A 22,479-nucleotide genomic window follows, 5' to 3' on the forward strand; every position below is an offset into this window, starting at 1 on the left:
TCACTTATATTTTATTTTCCTAACGTGTAGCCTTCATTTATTATTACGTTTTTCAGAAAAAGAGAAAAGGAGGCTGGTTCCCTAAGCTTATATAATGATAATATACCTTACTGTACCACTGCCTGCCTGCAATGAACGTAGACCTATTTGATCTACTTTTCCTTGATTTTAGATTGTAAACATAAGATATAGACTTAAAACATCAGGTGCCAATTCTGTCAGCGCTGTTCAACTCAGGATATGCAAAACTAATTCAATATTTACAAGGAATGTTTGTCAACATGGAAGCCTTTTATGCATGTTTCCAGTAATGCTGTTTCAAGGTCATACTCTGAGTGAATGCATTCTATTTGAAAATCAATCTCGTTCACATTGCCCTGTTTGTTTTATTTACTGGAAGCCCAACAATAAGTGAACGTTTCACACTGAACAGAAAAAGTAGCAAATGTGCCAAATACTTTGAGCTTCAGGAAAGAGTTTCTTGTGTCAACTGCCATTAATTCATAATCTTTTTATACCATACTAGCAGAAAGGCCCGGTTTTGCATGGGTATATTTAATCTATTTAATGTTTCTGTGTGTTGTTAAAAGATATCGACAGTATTCCCCATAACGGTGACCTCTACAGTACCCTGCCCCTTAACAGTGAACTCCACAGCCCATCACCCCTTTACACTGACCACCCCACAGTGCCCCGCCTCCTTAAAATGGGACCTCCTCAGCAGCCCATGAATTTCACAGCACCCTACTCCCTTGACAGTGACCTCCTCAGGGGTCTGCCCCCTTAACAGTGACCTCCACAGTACCCTGCTCCCTTAACAGTGACCTCACAGTACCCTGCTGACTTAACAGTGAACTCCACAGCAGCTGCCCCTTTTATAGTGGCCCCTGCCCTCTTAACAGTGCCCTCCACAGTGCCCGCCCCTTTAACAGTGACGTCCATAACACCCGCCTCTTTAACAGTGACCTCCACAGTGCCTACCCATTTAACAGTGACCTCCATAGTGCCCGCCTCTTTAACAGTGACCTCCATAGTTCCCGCCCCTTTAACAGTGACCTCCACAGTGCCTGCCTCTTTAACAGTGACCTCCACAGCACCCTCCCCTTTAACAGTGACCTCCACAGTTCCCGCCCCTTCAACAGTCACCTCTGCAGTTCCCGCCTCTTTAACAGTGTCCTCCATAGTTCCCACCCCTTTAACAGTGACCTCCACAGTGCCCTGCCCCTTTAATGCTAGGGCTACATGACGGCATGTGTCGTGCAACATTTTGTCTCAACAATTTTTATAATGATAGGCTATGGTGTCGCACTGCGACATGCGACATGCTGCAACTGTGACACAACAGTTGTAAAAAATCCTTTCAAGATGGATGCATGTAGTAGTGTAGTTGTGCCCTATGTGTCGTGCAACTTATTGTCGTCCTGTAGCCCTAGCCTAAAGCTGACGTACAGCAGTGAAGAAAAATGGCTGGTTTGTTATGGAAACCTGGAGTAAAACTGTGTGTATGGCAGTTGGGATTTGAAGAGAAAGACTTGCAGGCTTGTATTGGCTAATGCAGGTAATTTTTTGGGAATATATCAGGAAAGGTATGTCCTAGAGAGCAGAGACCCAGTCTAAACCCTTCCCGGACACCTGATGTACCTGTGTGCCAAATTTGGTGAAGATCGGTCCAGTCGTTTGGTCGCGCATTAAATGCAGACAGATGTCCAGACAGACAGACAGACAGAAACTCATTTTTATATATAGAAGAGATATTCAAACACTGGAATTAGAGATGAAAAAAAAAAGAAATTTATAAAAATTCAATTGTGCTGCTTTGCCGAACTTTGACTAGAAATTTGATTCATTATGAATTACTTCATCACTAACTGCTTTCCATTGTATGGAGCGGACACATTAACAGGAAGCCACAATAGCACTGCCCCCATCATTTACCCCCTCAGATGCTGCATTCAACGCTGATCGCGGCATCTGTGACTCAGATTAAGCCTTTGAGGGGTTAATTAGTGGACTTCAATCTGAATAAAAAAATTAAAAAAAAGATTCATCACAAAGCCGAATTTCCTTGCGCTTTGTGGTAACAAATCAGTTTTTCCTAAAATGGTGGCTGAAAATTAAAAAAAACTGGGATAGTGAGCTAAATCTAAAGCTAATAACTTTTCTATGGCCTTAAAGAGGTTTTCCGACTGCTTTATACTTAGGTCATCAGTATCTGATCAGTTGCAGTCAGATTCCTGTCACCTCTGCAGATCCGCTGTTTGAAGAAGCCACAGAGCTCTTGTGAGCGCTGTGGCTTCTTCCTAGGCTGGAGTGGAGACATTATGTTTATCAGTCACATGGCCTAGGCTCAGCTCAGTCCAATTTAAGTGAAAGGGGGCTAAGCTGCCATACCAAGCACAGCCGCTATGGCTTCTATGGCCGCTATGGAAGGCCGCTATGGAAGGCACTGTGTTATTGGATACGAGTTGATATAATGAATAAATGAAAGTGACAAGTAAAAAATACTCAGAAGTTGGCAGACTGAGCCAGGAAAGCAAATCAGTCAATAAATATCTAATCTGTAAGTCAGAATCAAAATAGAGAAAAAATGAAAACACCAGCATAAAAGAATACATAAAAATCCAATGAGCATGTATTCTCAATATAAGGTGATATAACCACTACCCATACTAACCATAAAGTTTTTCTCACCCGAATCATAATAGGATCAGAAGCTTTGGTTGAATTTCAAAGGTCGAATGCAAAATCTTTAACAGGGCCCTGCTATTCCATAACCCTGGTCAACTGCGGTATCTGATCTCAGTCATTAGGGGAAGGAATCCCTTTGAAGCATTTTTTTGTACTCCTAAACTCTATAGATAAGGCCTCATGCACACGACCATTCCGTTTTTTTGCGGTTTGCAAATTGCGGATCCGCAAAACACGGAAGCCGCCCGTGTGCCTTCCGCAATTTGCTGAACGGAACACGCGGCCTATTGTAGAAATGCCTAATCTTGTCCGCAAAATGGAAAAGAATAGGACATGTCATTTTTTTTTTTGCGGGGCCATGGAACGGAGCAACGGATACAGAAAGCACATAGAGTGCTGTCCGCATCTTTTGCGGCCCCATTGAAGTGAATGGGTCTGCACCCGAGCCGCAAAAACTGCTGCTTGGATGCGGACCAGAACAACAGTCTTGTGCATGAGGCCTAACTCTTAAATTCCTCTGTATCTTAACTGGTCAAATAAGTTACTTCAAAGTGGCATACCTATAGGGGTCAACAGCAGTCACAGTTCTCACTTGGCTACAAGCCAGATGGCTCATTGGTTCCCTTCACCACATTAAAGTTGATTTACTTCTTTGATCTCCTTGATGTCTGGAATCCAGTGCTTCATACATATTTTGGTGCCCTGAGATGCTAGGGTAGAGGAGGCAGAGGAGGAAGATGTATGGATGCACAGGCTGCCGAACATCCCTCTCATAAAAAAGGTTTTAAATATTTTAATACCAAAAGTAACAGCATATAGGCAAGGAAAGGAGGCAGTGGAGAGGAATGCCGATGGGTGCAGTACCTAGGAGGGCTACTGCAAAGGGTTAATTATTGCAAAATTAAAATACATTAACACAATGTTATTGTGTTAAATGTTGTGATTTATTGCGTTTTATGAACATCAGATAGCAATGTATTGGCAACCAAACAGTTTATATTGGCAGACTGTATAAGTTACCTGGGTGAGGGAGTCTATTCTGAGTAGAGATAATGGAATGACATGTATGTGAGCGTTCCTGCAGACCAGGCTTAAGTCCAGAGAATATCATCTCTGACTCTACAACCATAGTACCCCTAAGAGAAAGAGACCAGACATTACAGAAAGTCCAGAATCAGCAAGACAATATAGTTTTGGTAAGGTATTCACTCATTTACAGCATAAGATTTTATTGCTATGGAAAGAATTATTGCCTCAGCACCTACTACAACAGATGGACTTGCCATCTGCATCTAAATGCACCCCTCAGTCCTGGAACTTCAGAAGAAGTAAATAAGAACCTAATCACATGCCTGTAGTTCTGTTGAGAGACTACAAAGTGTCCTTAGAGCAGGCATGCTCAACCTGCGGCCCTCCAGCTGTTGCAAAACTACAACTCCCAGCATGCCTGAACAGCGTACAGCTATAAGCCTACAGCAGGGCATTGTGGGAGTTGTAGTTTTGCAACAGCTGGAGGGCCGCAGGTTGAGCATGCCTACCCTAGAGCGAGAGTCAGGAAATACTACAACTACCATTAATGTTGCTGCCTATACACAGCTATTTGGAGAGGATTACACTGTCATATTTATGTTGGAATTGTGCCCTTTACTGCCGTATGTACTACTACTTCCTTCTTCAATCTGTAAAGAAAGACTTTACTTATTGCAACCTGTTGGCCTGGTTATTAACTCCACCCTACCACCACCAGCCCTCTGCCTCTGTACACCTACCTTGTAGCCTGCCAAACTGTTCACCATCAAGGGCACCACGACTACCACCGGGCAGGAGCCCAAAGACAAGGGCGTGCCCCAAGGGAAGAAAGGGTGCACCCTTTAGTCACTGCATGGCCCTAAGGAGCACTAGAGTGGAGATTGCTACCATAAACTGTGAGTACTACTATTAACCTCAGGGCCACAACTACTACTCCCATTCTCCATGTGGTCTGCTGAACTGCATGAACTACTGTAGGAGTGTTCTTATTTACTGTATTTGTGCACACAACAGCATTGTATGGATGTTATGGTCAACCACCTGACTCAACCCCTTTTAGGTGGCCAGTAGATGGACCTTGGTCCACCATTTGGTTTTTCAGTCAGTAGAGAGTGCATGCTTAACTGAGGACTAGAGAGGACCTACTTGTGCTTACTCCTCAGAGTTAGACCTGAGCTTAGAGAACCTCCATCTCTGAGACACGTACAGCTAAAGCTACTTCATCCGAAAGTGCTCTAGAAAGAGAAAGGGACATTAGAAGGTCTAGATTCTGCAAAGATGTGCATTGCAGTCAGACAACAAGATTTGTGCTCATTTATGGTAAAAAGAGACTTTGCTGTTTTGAGAGGAAACATTGCTAACACACTCCCCCACGCTTTGAGACAGTTTGGCGAAAAATAACTTAATTTTGCAACATACAAAAATCACTGCAAAAAATGCACCAAAATGATATGCAACTGACAATACTAGCTAATTCCTCAGGCTGATGTTAAAAGCTAAGAACTTTGCCAATATCTTCCAGTCAGGAACATATCGGAATCCCCTCCTGCACCACGTAACAATGTCTCAGCAAGCATGGGGTCCTACCACTCAACTGCTCGTGGTGTGTGAACATGGTTCAGAACAGTGCTAGAAACCAACTCACAGCCAGATTCTCACATGCACTGTGAGTTAGGATAAAGCTGTGAGCAGCACCCACAACAGACCATGTAACACAGAAGCTACCAGGTGCAAAAGAATGTTACCAACAATATAAAGTGGCACATTCCATAAACATAAAGACAAAAAAACTCACTGAAAAAAGTGGCCTAAACGGGTGAAAATGCTCCAAACCCAGACACTGTAGCGTGTCTATTTAAGGGTGCATTTTTTGCAGTGATTTCTGTATGTATATTTTTTTCATCTGCACAATGTATAATTTTGTGTAAGATGTCCTTGTGGTGCATGCAGTCCGCCCCGGTATCCTCCATTGTTTGCATTTTTTGCTGGGGATTGCCGTTATCTGCGGACCGCATGCGGAGGAATTGCTCACCCACTTATAGACACGCTACAATGTCTGGGTTTGGAACATTTCACCCGTTTAGTCAATTTTTTTCTGTGAGTTTTTTGTCTTTATGTGTATGGAATGTGCCACTTCATTGTCTTGTTAACGTTCTTTTGCACCTGGTAGCTTCTGTGTCACATGGTCTGTTGTGGGTGCGGCTTCTGTGTCACATGGTCTGTTGTGGGTGCGGCTTCTGTGTCACATGGTCTGTTGTGGGTGCGGCTCACAGCTTTATCCTACCTCACAGTGCATTGGTGATACCACAATGGAGGCATGTCAGAGTTTGGCTGTGAGTTGGTTTCTAGCACTGTTCAGACCCTGTTCACACACCACAGGCGGTTAGTGGTAGGACCCCATGTGTGCTGAGACACTGTGACGTGGTGCATGAGGGGCTCCAATATGTTCCTGACGAAGATATTGGCAAAGTTCTCATCTTTTAAAATCGGCTTGAGGAATTAGCTAGTATTGCGTATCATTTTGGTGCATTTTTTGCAGTGATTTTTGTATGTAGATTTTTTTCATCTACACAATGTATCATTTTGTGTAAGATGTTCTTGTGGTGCATGCGGTCCGCCCCGCCATCCTCCATTGTATGCATTTTTTGCTGGGGATTACCGTTGTCTGCGGACCGCATGCGGAGGAATTGCTCACCCACTTATAGACACGCTACAGTGTCTGGGTTTGGAGCATTTTCACCCGTTTAGGCCACTTTTTTCAGTGAGTTTTTTGTTTATAATTTTGCAACATAGCCTGGGAATTTGGTGTAAGGATTGCTATTGTGATCTCTGCGTTCAATTATCATTGCCATAGCCTCTACCGCTCCCATCCTCCGATTGCGCCTCCTGGGCTTGCTATATAAGAGTTAGGTCAAGATTACAGCATTGTCATGATGCAGATGGGAACCACAGTATCTCATTTCTCAATTGAAGTCAATGGGAAAATAGGTTTCTGAGATAGACCTGGCACTTTCCAAGTTGTGATGACTGCACCTGATTTACATGCGGTTGACCGAATGTAAAACATGTACTGCTGCTACTTGAGACTAATGACTAATGATAATCGAGCATGCTCGGCCAAACACTAGTTCGGCTCGAGCATCTCGATGCTCGGCACATGGCGGTATTCACACGAATACTGCATGTGCTCGAGCGCAATGCTCAAGTCTCCGCCCCGCACATTCCGTGGCTGCTATGCAGCCAATAAACATGCAGGTAAGTACTGACCTCACTGTAATGTCGTAGCCATGTTGGCTGCTGGCATTACAGTGATTGGCTGGCCGGAACGCGTCATCGGGTGCTATATAGTACCCGACGACAAATGTTCGGCTCATTCTTAGTCAGGGAGAGCTGTGCTGAGGAAGGGACAGACAGTGTAGGGAGTGATTTAAGAATATTTTTACCACCAAAACTTTTCAGAGACCCAAAAGTCCTTTTAAGGACTATTGTGTGTGGTAGTAGCAATCTATATTATTAGCATAACATGCTCTAAATTGTTAAAACTTTACACACCCAAAAGTCCTTCTAAGGACTATTGTGATTGGCAGCAATATGTAATTTTAGGGCATCCTGCGCTAAATAGTGTACAATAGTTAGGTCGCTGCAGACAGCGACATTAGCTGCGCCACATCTCCAGTGTAAAGTGTGCGCATCAAAAAAAATAATCTGTGACATCCAGTGTACTTTTTCAGTAGACGGTGTCCGCTACGGACAGTGACATTAGCTGTGCCACATCTCCAATGTAAATTGTGCGCATCCAAAAAATATCAGACATCCACTGTACTTTTTCCGTAGACAGTGTCAGCTGCGGACAGTGACATTAGCTGAGACACAACTCCTATGTAAAGTGTGCGCATCCAAAAAATATCTGTGACATACAATGTCCTTTTTCCGTAGGCGGTATCCGCTGCGGACAGTGACATTAACTTACTTACTTTGTCAATAGATGGTGTCTGCATCTGACAGTGACATTATCAGGGCCACATCTGCAGTGTAACGTGTGCACTTCAAAAATGTATCTGTGACATACAGTGTACATTTTTGCGTAGACGCTGTGGACAGTGACATTGCCGGTGGTACCTCTCCTGTATAACATTTCCTCATCCCAAATACTTGTGACATTCCCTGTAATTTTTCATTAGCCGCTGGTGACAGCATTGACATTATCTGCGGTATATCTCCTGTGTGGCGTTTCCACATCCCAAATACCTTTCTAAATTTGTTTGCGCATACACTTCCAAATCCTACTGCTACTGTACATGTGACAGACTTTCAATCATATATAACATTTAATATGAAGAAGGCGAGCAGTAAGGGACAGGGCAGTCGCCGCGATGCTGGTGAACACAGAGGCCGTGGCCCTGGAGTGGTGAAACTGTGCCTGCTGCCAGAGCACAAGAAAAACAATCATCCACGATACCTAGCTTCATGTCCCAGTTTGCAGGGCGGCGCAGGAGACCACTCATGAAATCAGACCAGTGCGACCAGGTGATTGGTTGGATTGCAGCAGATAATGCTTCCAGTCGGTTAAGCACCACCCTGTCTTCTACCAAGTCCAGTCTCAGTAGCCAAGAGTCTGCTCAACCCAATCCTCACCCTGATCCTCCTTCCTCCCACCATGGAGAGTTTTGAATGTGATCACTTTCAATATATGATTCCCACAGATATAGTGTTTTCCGGAACTGTGTTTTTTTTTAAAAGTGTAAGTAATATTGTACTTTTTAAAGTGCGATTAATATTATTTTTTAATTTTTTTTATTGTGCTTATTCATTAAATGATGCTGATGTGACCCACATAGTGAGTGCCAGTCGTATATATATTTTCCCATTACGTACTTTGACTAATTGGGTGATCAGTTTTAGACTAGACCACCTTTTTCATATTGAGAAAGGTGGTGAGCTATCCACGTAAATTCACTTTAATATTTCTTAAATAGTCTGATAGCCAATTGTACATATTGGCAGTTTCTGACGTATCATTTTATATGGTCAGTTCAAGTGCAGTAGTTAATTATTTTATTCTTGTATACCATTAGAGCCAAAGTAATGGTCACAAAAGGGCTAAATATAGTCAATCAGCAGAGTGATACAAAGAACAGATATCTGTGAAATTACTTTTCATTAAAAGATTTCTTTATGAAATGATACATTTGATTGCAATTGATCTTAAAATGTCAGTAAATTATGATTACAAAGGAATAAACTTTGGACATTGATTGAAGATGTCTTATAGTGTACCCTATAAATTACCTCTATGTGGTCAGCTGCTTTCCTCTCTTGGCTCTCAATTGCTTTAACTAAAAGTTTTTAAAGTGCACATAAATGTGTGAAACTTTAACAACTTACTTATTGGGCCAAGTTCACACTTCAGTTATTTGGTCAGTTATTTCCAACAGTTATTGTGAGCCAAAACCAGGTTTGGGTCAAAAACAGGTGTAAATCTTTCCATTATAAGTCATCTATGAGTAGGCTTCACTAATCGTTTTGGGTAATAATAACTGATGGAAATAACTGTCCAAATAACTCAGCCTGTGTGAACTCAGCCTTACCAATGTTCTCATCGCTTGGAGTGATAGGTCAGCAGATGGAAGCATCTTTATTCTGTTGCATTCATGATGTTTAATGTAATGTCTTCTGATGGTTCAGTATTACAATACGGATATGGTTTGGATGAAATTCACTGTTTGCATCAATGGTAACATTCTAACTGCTTTGAATACAGGCAGTAATGTTGTGTTTACATTTGACTTGGTAATTAATGGTAATGTGTATCCTCTAGTGATGATCGAGCATGCTTGGCCGAACACCTGTTCGGCTCAAGTATCTCGATGCTCGGTACATGGCGGCACTCGGCCGAGTACCGCATGTGCTCGAGTGCCATGTTCGAGTCTCCTCCCCGCACTTTTCTTCAGGTAAGTACTACACTCACTGTAATGCCAGTAGCCATGTTGGCTACTGGCATTACAGCGATTGGCTAGCCGGAACGCGTTGCAGCCGATGACGCATGTTCGGCTCATTTGAAGTCTGGGAGAGCTGTGCATAGAAAGGAACAGAGTGTAGGGAGTGTAATAGGAAGATTTTTATACACAAAACTTTTCAGAAACCCAAAAGTCCTTTTAAGGACTATTGTGTATGACAGCAGCAATATATATTTTTAGCGCATCCTGCGCTAAATACCGTATAATAGGCCGCTGCGGACAGTTAAATTATTCGCACCACATCTCCTCTGTAAAGTGTGGGCATACCTAAAATATTAGTGAGATCCAGTGTACTTTTTCCATAGACAGTGTCCGCTGCGGACAGTTAAATTATTCGCGCCACATCTCCTGTTTAACCGCCTCCGGACCACCTAACGCAGGATTGCGGTCCGGAGGTAGCTGTCTCAGGCAGAGTGACGCATCTATGCGTCATCTCGCGAGACGTGAGACTTCCTGTGAAGGCGCGCACACAGGCGCGCGCGTTCACAGGATCGGAAGGCAAGAGAGTGGATCTACAGCCTGCCAGCAGCGATCGTTTGCTGGCAGGCTGTAGATGCGATTTTTTTTAACCCCTAACAGGTATATTAGACGCTGTTTTGATAACAGCGTCTAATATACCTGCTACCTGGTCCTCTGGTGGTCCCTTTTGCTTGGATCGACCACCAGAGGACACAGGCAGCTCTGTAATAAGTAGCACCAATCACCACAATACACTACACCCCCCCTGTCACTTATTAACCCCTTATTAACCCCTGATCTCCCCATATAAACTCCCTAATCACCCCCCTGTCATTGATCACCCCCTGTAAGGCTCCATTCAGACGTCCGTATGTGTTTTACGGATCCACGGATCCATGGATCGGATCCGCAAAGCACATACAGACGTCTGAATGGAGCCTTACAGGGGGGTGATCAATGACAGGGGGTGATCACCCCCATATAGACTCTCTGATCACCCCCCTGTCATTGATCAACCCCCTGTCATTGATCACCCCACTGTAAGGCTCCATTCAGACGTCCGTATGTGTTTTACGGATCCTCTGATCCATGGATTGGATCCGCAAAACACATACGGACGTCTGAATGGAGCCTTACAGGGACGTGATCAATGACAGGGGGGTGATCAGGGAGTCTATATGGGGTGATCACCCCCCTGTCATTGATCACCACCCTGTAAAGCTCCATTCAGACGTCCGTATGTGTTTTACGGATCCGATCCATGGATCCGTGGATCCGCAAAACACATACAGACCTCTGAATGGAGCCTTACAGGGGGGTGATCAATGACAGGGGGGTGATCAGGGATTCTATATGGGGTGATCACCCCCCTGTAAGGCTCCATTCAGACGTCCATATGTGTTTTGTGGATCCGTAAATCACGGACACCGCAGATCCGCAAAACACATACGGACGTCTGAATGGAGCCTTACAAGGGGGTGATCAATGACAGGGTGGTGATCACCCCATATAGACTCCCTGATCACCCCCCTGTCATTGATCACCCCCCTGTAAAGCTCCATTTAGACAAGTTAGCGGAAATAGATTTTTTCTTTTTTTTTCTTACAAAGTCTCATATTCCACTAACTTGTGTCAAAAAATAAAATCTCACATGAACTCACCATACCCCTCAAGGAATCCAAATGCGTACATTTTTTTAGACATTTGTATTCCAGGCTTCTTCTCACGCTTTAGGGCCGCTAAAATGCCAGGGCAGTATAAATACCACACACGTGACCCCATTTCAGAAAGAAGACACCCCAAGGTTTTCGCTGAGGGGCATATTTAGTCCATGAAAGATTGAACTTTTTGTCCCAAGTTAGCGGAAAGGGAGACTTTATGAGGAAAAAAAAAAAATCAATTTCCGCTAACTTGTGCCCAAAAAAAAAAAAATCTTCTATGAACTCACCATGCCCCTCATTAAAAACCTTGGGGTGTCTTCTTTCCAAAATGGGGTCACATGTGGGATATTTATACTGCCCTGGCATTTTAGGGGCCCTAAAGCGTGAGAAGAAGTCTGGGATCCAAATGTCTAAAAATGCCCTCCTAAAAGGAATTTTGGCCCCTTTGCGCATCTAGGCTGCAAAATTGTGTCACACATGTGGTATCGCCGTACTCAGGAGAAGTTGGGCAATGTGTTTTGGGGTGTCATTTTACATATACCCATGCTTGGTGAGAGAAATATCTTGGTCAAATGCCAACTTTGTAAAATAAAATGGGAAAAGTTGTCTTTTGCCGAGATATTTCTCTCACCCAGCATGGGTATATGTCACGAGGGTGTCAAGAGCCACGTCTGACTCCGTTATACCCGGGGTCAGGAAGTCGCAGCGGGTGGCTGCGCGCTCTATGTCTAAAGATCACGTTGTTTCTTAGTGATTGTTTTCTGTGTTTGCCTTGCAATCCTTTTTGTCTCACTCAGGGATCCGTAGCTTCTCCTCCTCAGCTGTTTCTTGTCTGCCACTCCCAACCTCCTTATATTCTCCTCTCACACTTCTCTATTTGCCAGTTATAGAGCTTCCTGCCTGGACTTCTATACTGACCCACTGGAGCTGTGAATCCTGGTTGTTGTTCCAGAGTGCTACCCTCCGGATCCCTGTTGGGCTTTTTGTTGTCTCCTGTTGTCGCCCACCTGGGATTATATGTTGAGTCTGTATTGTCTGTCCTCCCCTTGGTGTTTTCCTTTAGAGCTAGTGGTGCGGACTAGTGTTCCCACCGCCCTGTTCACTATCTAGGGCTCATCTTAGGGAAAGCCAGGGTTTTAGGCACGTGATCGGCGTACGGGTGAGGAACCCGTCTAGGGACGTCAGGGCAGCCAGGTGCCAGCCGCAAGGTGAGTCAGGGGTCACCACCTTCCCTCTCACTTGGGCAGGGCCTTCCTCTTTCCCTCCCTCTGTGTCACGTATGTGATAGTCACGCCGATCGTGATAGTATATGTAAAAAGACACCACAAAACACATTGCCCTACTTCTTCTGAGTACGGCGATACCACATGTGTGCCATTGTTTTGCAGCCTAGGTGGGCAAAGGGGCCCACATTCCAAAGAGCACCTTTAGGATTTCACAGGGCATTTTTTAGACATTTTGATTTCAAACTACTTCTCACACATTAGGGCCCCTAAAATGCCAGGGCAGTATAACTGCTCCACAAGTGACCCCATTTTGGAAAGAAGACACCACAAGGTATTTTGTGATGGGCATAGTGAGTTCATGGAAGTTTTTATTTTTTGTCACAAGTTAGCGGAAAATGATGAGTTTTTATTTTTTTTCTTACAAAGTCTCATATTCCACTAACTTGTGACAAAAAATAAAAAGTTCTATGAACTCATTATGCCCATGAGCGAATACCTTAGGGTGTCTACTTTCCGAAATGGGGTCATTTGTGGGGTTTTTCTACTGTCTGGGCATTGTAGAACCTCAGGAAACATGACAGGTGCTCAGAAAGTCAGAGCTTCTTCAAAAAGCGGAAATTCACATTTTTGTACCATAGTTTGTAAACTCTATAACTTTTACCCAAACCATTTTTTTTTTACCCAAACATTTTTTTTTAATCAAACACATGTAGAACAATAAATTTAGAGAAAAATGTATTTATAGATGTAATTTATATATAGATCGGTAAATTTCGATTCCAAAATGGGGTCACTTGTGGGGTAGTTATGTTGCCCTGGCTTTTTAGGGGCCCTAATGCGGGAGAAGTAGTTTGAAATCAAAATGTGTAAAAAATGCCCTGTGAAATCCTAAAGGTGCTCTTTGGAATGTGGGTCCCTTTGCCCACCTAGGCTGCAAAAAAGTGTCACACATGTGGTATCGCCGTACTCAGGAGAAGTTGGGCAATGTGTTTTGGGGTGTCATTTTACATATACCCATGTTGGGTGAGATAAATATCTCGGTCAAATGCCATCTTTGTATAAAAAAATGGGAAAAGTTGTCGTTTGCTGAGATATTTCTCTCACCCAGCATGGGTATATGTAAAATGACACCCCAAAACACATTGCCCAACTTCTCCTGAGTACGGCGATACCACATGTGTGACACTTTTTGCAGCCAAGGTGGGCAAAGGTGCCCACATTCCAAAGAGCACCTTTAGGATTTCACAGGGCATTTTTTACACATTTTGATTTCAAACTACTTCTCACACATTAGGGCCCCTAAAATGCCAGGGCAGTATAACTACCCCACAAGTGACCCCATTTTGGAAAGAAGACAACCCAAGGTATTTCGTGATGGGCATAGTGAGTTCATGGAAGTTTTTATTTTTTGTCACAAGTTAGTGGAATATGAGACTTTGTAAGAAAAAAATATATAAAATCATCATTTTCCGCTAACTTGTGACAAAAAATAAAAAGTTCTATGAACTCATTGTGCCTATGAGCAAATATCTTAGGGTGTCTACTTCCCGAAATTGGGTCATTTGTGGGGTTTTTCTACTGTCTGGGTGGGCATTGTAGAACCTCAGGAAACATGACAGGTGCTCAGAAAGTCAGAGCTGCTTCAAAAAGCGGAAATTCACATTTTTGTACCATAGTTTGTAAACGCTATAACTTTTACCCAAACCCTTTTTTTTTTTACCCAAACATTTTTTTTTATCAAAGACATGTAGAACAATAAATTTAGAGAAAAATGTATATATAGATGAAAATTTTTGCAACTGAAAGTGAAATTTTTTTAATTTTTTTGCAAAAATTTCGGTAAATTTCGATTAATAACAAAAAAAGTAAAAATGTCAGCAGCAATAAAATACCACCAAATAAAAAGCTCTATTAGTGAGAAGAAAAGGAGGTAAAAATCATTTGGGTGGTAAGTTGCATGACCGAGCAATAAACGGTGAAAGTAGTGTAGTGCAGAATTGTAAAAAGTGGTCTGGTCATTAAGGGTGTTTAAGCTAGGGGGCTGAGGTGGTCAAAGCTTGCGCATCCCTAAAATATAAGTGACATTCAGTGTACTTTTTCCGTAGATGGTGTCCGCTGCGGACAGTTAAATTATCAGCGTCACATCTCCTGTTTAAAGTGTGCACATCCCTAAAATATCAGTAGACACAGCGAACAGTGACATTCCCTGTGGTACCTGTACTGTATAACGTTTCCTAATCACAAATACCTTTGTAAAAAATTTTGTGCATGCACTTCCAAATCCTAACGCTACTTTATGTGTCACATACTTTCAAGCATATGTCACTTTTAAAATGAAGTAAGGGATGGGGAAGTGGCCGTGATGCTAATGTTGCACTCACAGGCCGTGGTCCTGGGCGCGGAGAAACTGTACCTGCTGCCAGAGCACAAGAAAAATAATCATCCACGATACCTAGATTCATGTCCCAGTTTTCAGGGCGGCGCAGGACACCACTCTTGAAGTCAGACCAGTGCAACCAAAAGATAATGCTTCCAGTCGGTTAAGCACCACCCTATCTACCACCAAGTCCAGTCTCAGCAGCTAGGAGTCTGGTCAACACAATCCTCATGCTAATCCTCCTTGCTCCCACCATGTACAGTCTGGCCAAGCAAGTGATCCCACATTCGGATATTCCGAGGACCTCTTTTCATCGCCTTTACTTGATTTGGCCGTCTCGCCAAGCACGCATGAAGAGGAACATGAGATCTTGTGCCCTGATTGCCAACCTCTTGAGCATCTATAGTCACAAGAACATGATGATGGGGAACGGCAATTAGTGTTTAATGAGGTGGATAATGATGAGACACAGTTGCCAATGAGTCAACCGCAATTACTGTCTCAAGAGGTTGATGAAGAGGATGAGACACAGTTGTCAATCACTGAGGTTGTGGTTAGGTCAACAAATCAGGAGGATGATAAGAGTGAGGAAGTGGAAGAGGAGGTGGTGGACGATAAGGTGACTGACCCAACCTGGGAAGGTGGAAAGCCGAGCGAGGACAGCAATACAGAGGGGGAGGCCTCTGCAGCACCGCAACAGGCTGGAAGAGGCACTAGGGTGGCAAAAGGGAGAAGGCGGGCCACACCAAACAGGCCCACAACTGTTCCACAGAGCACTCCCTTGGGTACATCTCACTTGCCCAGGGGTAGGTGTTCTGCAGTATGGCGCTTTTTTGAGGAAAGTGCGGTTGACAAAAGAATAGTAGTTTGCAACCTGTGCCATATGAAAATGAGCTGGGGCATGAACACTAGCAACCTCATCACTACCAGCATGATCCGCCACATGGCATCCAAGCAACGTAATAAATGGGACGAACGCCTGGATTCACAATCTCTGTCTGTGGGTCACACCACTGTCTCCTCTTCCCCTGTGTTACGTGCTGGCCAATGACCTGTTGAAGGTGCAGGCCCCGATGCCTCCTATCCTGCAACTGGACCTTCGTAAGCACCATCAGAGACCACATCCACTTCCATGTCCCAGCGCAATGTGCAAATGTCCTTACCCCAGGCCTTTTAACGCAAGCGAAAATACCCACCCACAGGCCATAGCACTAAATGCTCACTCGGACCCTGACCTATATTGCAAGTGGGCTGGTGACTGCTATAGAGAGACATCTGTCAGGTCATTTCAGATTGTTACTGAGTCTAGAACCTCTGAGTCTCTTACGGCCTGAAACCTTTTCCAGGGAAACCAAGTCTCTAGATATTTAAGTCTACTGCTATGGATCCATCCCACCATCTCCTCCATTCTGTGAAGCTGGTGCATTTTGTTGAAACACATTTTCAGATCTGGCGGAGAAGTGTCCCTCCATTTTGTTGGGATAAGTAGTTTAGCTGTAGCGATCATATGAGTACGGAGATCTGCCTTTGAAGGCCTGAAGTTAGTAGTAGGGATCCACAGCAGTACCAGCTCGGGAGAAAGAGTTATGTTTGTTGAACAAATGGCGTTAATGGTATCCTCCACATCCTTCCAAAACTGTTTTATTAAGGGGCAAGACTACCAAATATGGATCATAGATCCCACCTCTGATTGGCACCTCCAACAACGATCTGAGGGAGAAATTCCTATAGAACATAAGTACTGGAGTTTTGTACAATCTAGTAATAGTTTTATAGGAATTTTCTTGATAGCGAACACAAGAGGAAAAACTTTGTGCATGGGAGAGGACATATGTAGATTCTACCTCTGAGAGGCTCCTCCCTAGGTCTTTTTCCCACTGGCATAAATAGTATGGCTTGTGTATAGCGAGTTTGGATAGCAAGTTGTTATATGTGACTGAGAGCGACTTCTTCAAAGTTGAAGGAAGGGTAGTAAAGTTTTCTAGCCAAGTGGGCTCCAAAAACGTGTGGTCTGATGTTTTATCATATTTCTTGCATGTGTTTTTAAAATCCCAGCTTTGCACCAGAGAAGGGGGCTTTCTACCCAATTTGACATGAGCTTCTTCCAATGATAAGAAACAGTTATTCTCTGTTACTTCACCTATTCTGACATTACCCCATAAGTGCCACCAACTTTTATCTCCTCCTCCCACTTTGTCAAAGCCTCTGTGAGGTTTTTAAGAAACTTTGAGGAATTAACACAGATGGTGAGTGGCAATAACGCTATTATCAGCTTAACCACCACACTTTTGTGTCTACTCAAACGCTTGCTGCTCATAATTAAGGACGACGCTATGCAGGTGGAAAAGGTGGAAATGGGGGAAGATATTACACAGGGTGATAGCCAGACTACCCTCAGTTCGTCTTCTCAGCGCGAATTGGACGATGAAGAGGAGGAGGAGCAGGAGATGGTTGCCTCTGCTACAGAGGGTAATAGCCATGGAAGACTAATTCCATCTGTTCAGCGTGGGCGGGCAGAAGAGGAGGAAGAGAATGAGGTAATTGAGAGTGATCCTCCTGATGACGACAGCGAAGTCTTGTCTGTTGGTACTCTGGCACACATGGCTGACTTCCCGCGACCCGCGCATTATATGCATTTTAGACAACAAGGATTACTGGTTGTTTACCCTTCTCAACCCCCGCTACAAAGAGAACTTCTCATCTCTCATTCCTGTGGTGGAGAGGATGAGTAAAATGGTGCAATACCAGAAGGTCCTCTGGAAAAATTGCACCACAAATTTCCAACTGACAACGCTGGCTGCAGAGTTCGTAGTTCTTTGGCCAACCGAGGAGGGGAGACGAGGGGAATACACAGCAGTTCCGACAGAGGCAGGGCAACACTCACCAAGGCCTGAGACAGTTTTATGACATCCCGCCAGCACCCTCAACCTGATGCGCGGCCTAGTGTCACAAGGAATAAAACATTTTGGAAGATGGTGAAGGAGTACGTAGCAGACCGTGTCAGCGTCCTCAGTGATCCCTCTGTGCCTTACAACTATTGGGTGTCAAAGCTGGACATGTGGCACGAACTGGCGCTCTACGTCTTGGAGGTGCTAGCCTGCCCTGCTGCCAGCGTTTTGTCTGAGCGGGTATTTAGTGCTGCTGGTGGCATTATAACAGATAAGCGTATCCGCCTGTCAACTAAAAATGCTGACAGGTTGACTCTTATAAAAATGAACAAGACCTGGATTGACCATGACTTCTCGACTCCACCAGAGGAAAGCTAATGAACATTAAGGCACTTTAAATGTTTTGTTTATAATGTACTGAATACACTGTATTCCCATGCACCCCTTCCACCACAAACAAGGGTATATGGTTGAATCTTACTTTTCTCATCCTCCTTCTCCTCTTCCATCATATCAACACATGCTTATTCGTTGCATATAATGCCCTCGCATATATGCCCTTCGCATATAATGTTTTACAGGGTCAGCTCAGCTGAAAGCCCTCGCATATAATTTTTTAAAGGGTCAATTTTCCAGCAGGCCCTTGTATATAATGTTTTACAGGGTCAGCTCAGCTGCAGGCCCTCATATATAATTTTTTAAAGGGTCAGCTCACCAGCAGGCCCTTGCATATAATTTTTTAGAGGGTCAGCTCACCAGCAGGTCCTTGCATATAATGTTTTACCGGGTTTGCTCAGCTGCAGGCCCTCGCATCTAATTTTTTAGAGGGTCAGCTCACCGGCAGGTCTTTGCATATAATGTTTTAGAGGGTCAGCTCACCAGCAGGCCTTCACATATAATGTTTTACAGGGTCAGCTCACCAGCAGACCCTCACATATAATTTTTTACAGGGTCAGTTCACCCACAGGCCCTCACATATTATTTTTTACAGGGTCAGATTACCAACAGGACTTCACCTACAATCTTTTACATGGTCAGCTTACCTGCATACCTGCACCTAAAATCTTTTACAGGGACAGATCACCTGTAGGCCTTCACCTATTTGGGCTGATGCTGCCTTGCTTGGATGTCGTAGCTGTAGCTGTTTATCAGACTCCCTCTCCGGGATCAAACCTTGATTGCCCGTTATCTGTATCCACCATGGTTTTGCGCTGACAATAACATCGAAAGTTGATAGGCCAGATATCCGAATGGATCATTGCCGTATTGTGGACGTGCGATCAGGCCCAAGTTATCTACAGTCACCAAAGCGGCAGCAGGTCCTCATCCATGATGATTTTGAGGGTCACCAGCAGGCCATGAATCATAATTTTTCAAGGCTATGTATGATGCCCTCTTTTATGTGTAACAAAGGGTGTGTTGTAGTGCCGGTTCCCTGTAATTTTTGGCAGCCCTTTCACATGGGACCTGGGAGTCTAAGATGCATCCAGACATTTGGGTGATATTTCCATCAATTTCTGACCTTTTCCTATGAAACAGGCACCCTCCGTTCAATAAAATCGATTTTATTTTCGGTTTTGTGTGTATTATTGTTAGTCTGTAAAAGTGGCGTACTATTCGGACAACATCGTTCCCAGCAGCGACCAGGAAGTCTAAGATGCATCTAGATATTCTCCCTATGCTGTTCCCAAACCATTTCAGTGGTGTTTCCATAAATTTCTGACCTTTTCCTGTGAACCAGACACCCTCCCCACTTCAGAGCATGGGGTGCCTGGTTTAGTGCTCAGGTTCTCTCATTGACTTCCATTATACTCAGGTGCCCAAGCACTAGTATCCACACAATATCACGATCATAACAGTAAGTGTGCTTTTTCAGAGACAGAGCATATTCCCTGCTCTGAAGCCTCCTGCACTGATTGGACAACGTTAGAACACTTCCCACTGAGCACTAAGTACCACAGACCGCCCCTTAGCTAAACACGGCAACAGTTGCTTATGGGGTTCGGAAACTACTGGTCCCAATAAATGAATGTAATGAAAGGGACTATAGCAAAAAAAAGAATGACTTAATCAGAGGAACATTGCGCCTTCACAGAGGTACAGTACTTATATTTAAAAGTTTTAACTGATTACAGATTCTCTCAGCTTTGTGTCAGTGCAGCTCACGCAGATGGGAACTGGTTGGCTGTGGTGGCTTTCCTCTGAAGTGGGGTGAATCGTTGCTTACTGGCATCAGGACCCTTTGTATAGGGGCGTAGCTATAAGGGAAGCAGAGGAAGTGGCTGCTTTGGGGCCCCAACTCAGAAGGGTGACATTATATACAGTGACACTAAAGGAAATGGACGGAACAGCTGCCAGGCCTCATCCAAGAGTGCGATCTTGACTAGCCACAGGAATGGGGGTTGTACGGGAAGAGGGGGTCGCAAAGAAGTGGGGCCTGTTCCAAAATTTGCTGTGGGGCCAAGTCATTTATAGTTAAGTCACTGCGTGTCTTTAAGCTACACTTCCGTTTAGCACTTCACTCTCTAGCTTCCAGTGGCCACCCAGCACAGCTTTCTCTAGCTGTGACTCCTGAAGGCTTGGTGTGAATCATGGAGGCAAATGACACCACTCCCCCTCAACCATATGTGATTTAGATAAATAAAAACCATTTTCTTAGTGGAATAGAAATGGCCGAAGTGCTTTATTAAGGGTAACCAAAATTAAAACCAATAAATAATTTAATAAATTAATTAATAATTAAAACCATAAACCATAACAATAAATACCAATTTCAAACCATCCATATAGACCAAGATCCACTCAGCATCAGCTGAGCGATACAGCCCCTCTAATAAAGCACAGCGACAGAAAGCACAAGATTAAAGTAGGGGGGGGGGGCGGGCGCTGTCCAGATCCGCGACGACTGCCCTGAGGTAGCGGCGAACCTGAAAATATAAAGGGGACAAGTTTCCCGCCTTGCGGCCAGGAACAAATCAAATAGCTGGAAATCTCCCCCAGCAACAGGGCAGCAACCAATCAGCAGCTCCACTCCAGTTGCCATCCAGAATCTCCAACTTAAACAGAACCAGCTCCAACCGGATTCAGCATCTTGAGGTAAAATTTCACCTGAAAAATAAGGCGGGAAGGGAAAGAAAAAGGGGGGAAAAAGGGGGGGTAGAGAACACCAACTGCCTAATAAACTTGCCATAAAATATGGGGTCATTGCCCCCATGTGTCCCCCAAGCTATACGCTCTGGTGGGCCCTTACATGGAGGCAAATGACACCACTCCCCCTCAACCATATGTGATTTAGATAAATAAAAACCATGACAACATTTTCTTAGTGGAATAGAAATGGCCGAAGTGCTTTATTAATGGTAACCAAAATTAAAACCAATAAATAATTTAATAAATTAATTAATAAATACCAATTTCAAACCATCCATATAGACCAAGATCCACTCAGCATCAGCTGAGCGATACAGCCCCACAAGCCACGCCTAGCATAGGCGAGGCCCCCCAAAGCACCTCAGCCATTTCTCAATAATATTCTGAAGACCTAAATTGAATACATCAATTCCCACATCAGAAAGATGAACATTGTCTGATCTGTAGAGCCCAGGAACAAGGCCCTCCAGGTCTATATGTCTATAACTAAACCCGCCCACTAGAGGAAGAAATTTCTCCAATGCCCTATTGACCCCTCTGTGGATTTTCTCAAGAAAAATACCTTCCTTACCTGACCACAAGTTTTCAGTCTCCCAATGTCATTCCCACCAAGGTGAAGCACAAGAAGATTGGGAACCGGCCATTTTAACAATAATTTACGGACTTCTGACAATATACTCTTCCAACCCAACCCTCTAACACCCCACCAAAACACATGCAGGTCAGCAGAATCAAAGGTTAAGTTCTCAGAATATATTCTCTTCTCCGCTCTCTTCTGAGCCCAAAAAATAAAGGAGTGGCCCACAATCCAGACCACAATATGACTACCTGTAAAGATAGAAAAATATTCAGACTGATAAAATTAAATCTGGCCTAACATATAACTTAACCCGATGAGAGTCCCACCGCCCAATTCTTCTAATAATTGACTCATCCAACCCAATCCGCGCCGCCTCTGTAGCCGCGCTAATCCTGAAAGAATGGGAAGATATCTTGCAAGAACCAAGATTCAATTTAAACAAACATTTCTTTAATACAGAACTAAATTGGAAACGAGTGAGCGGAGAGCCATCCTTATGCACTAAAAACGGACCACTCAGAGACGAGCAAACCTCCAGCCAAGACCTTACTGCCCCAACCGGACATAAATCAGAACCTCCCCAAGCATTTAATCTAATAAATCTACCTCTCCCATATTGATCAGTTTTTGACCTCCTGAGAAAAATGGCAACTGCATCACCCTTCAGGGACACATCAGAGAAATCCAAACTAGAACAAACCCTACGGTTGACCGCAACTAACTCGCTGATCCGTAAGGCCGCAAAAAATGCTAAAACAAAAGCAGTGCGGAAAAGTACAGCCTCAAAACCGTCAAAGCACACCCTAGGCAGTGTATTACATAGCGCCCCTAACAATGGGATAGAAATTGGCCTCCTACTATCTATGCTCGGCAGACCCCTCTTATATCCTTTAAGCATTTGTTTA

The sequence above is a fragment of the Bufo gargarizans genome, chromosome 1 (genome assembly GCF_014858855.1).
Source record: "Bufo gargarizans isolate SCDJY-AF-19 chromosome 1, ASM1485885v1, whole genome shotgun sequence".
NCBI classification, from domain to species: domain Eukaryota; kingdom Metazoa; phylum Chordata; class Amphibia; order Anura; family Bufonidae; genus Bufo; species Bufo gargarizans.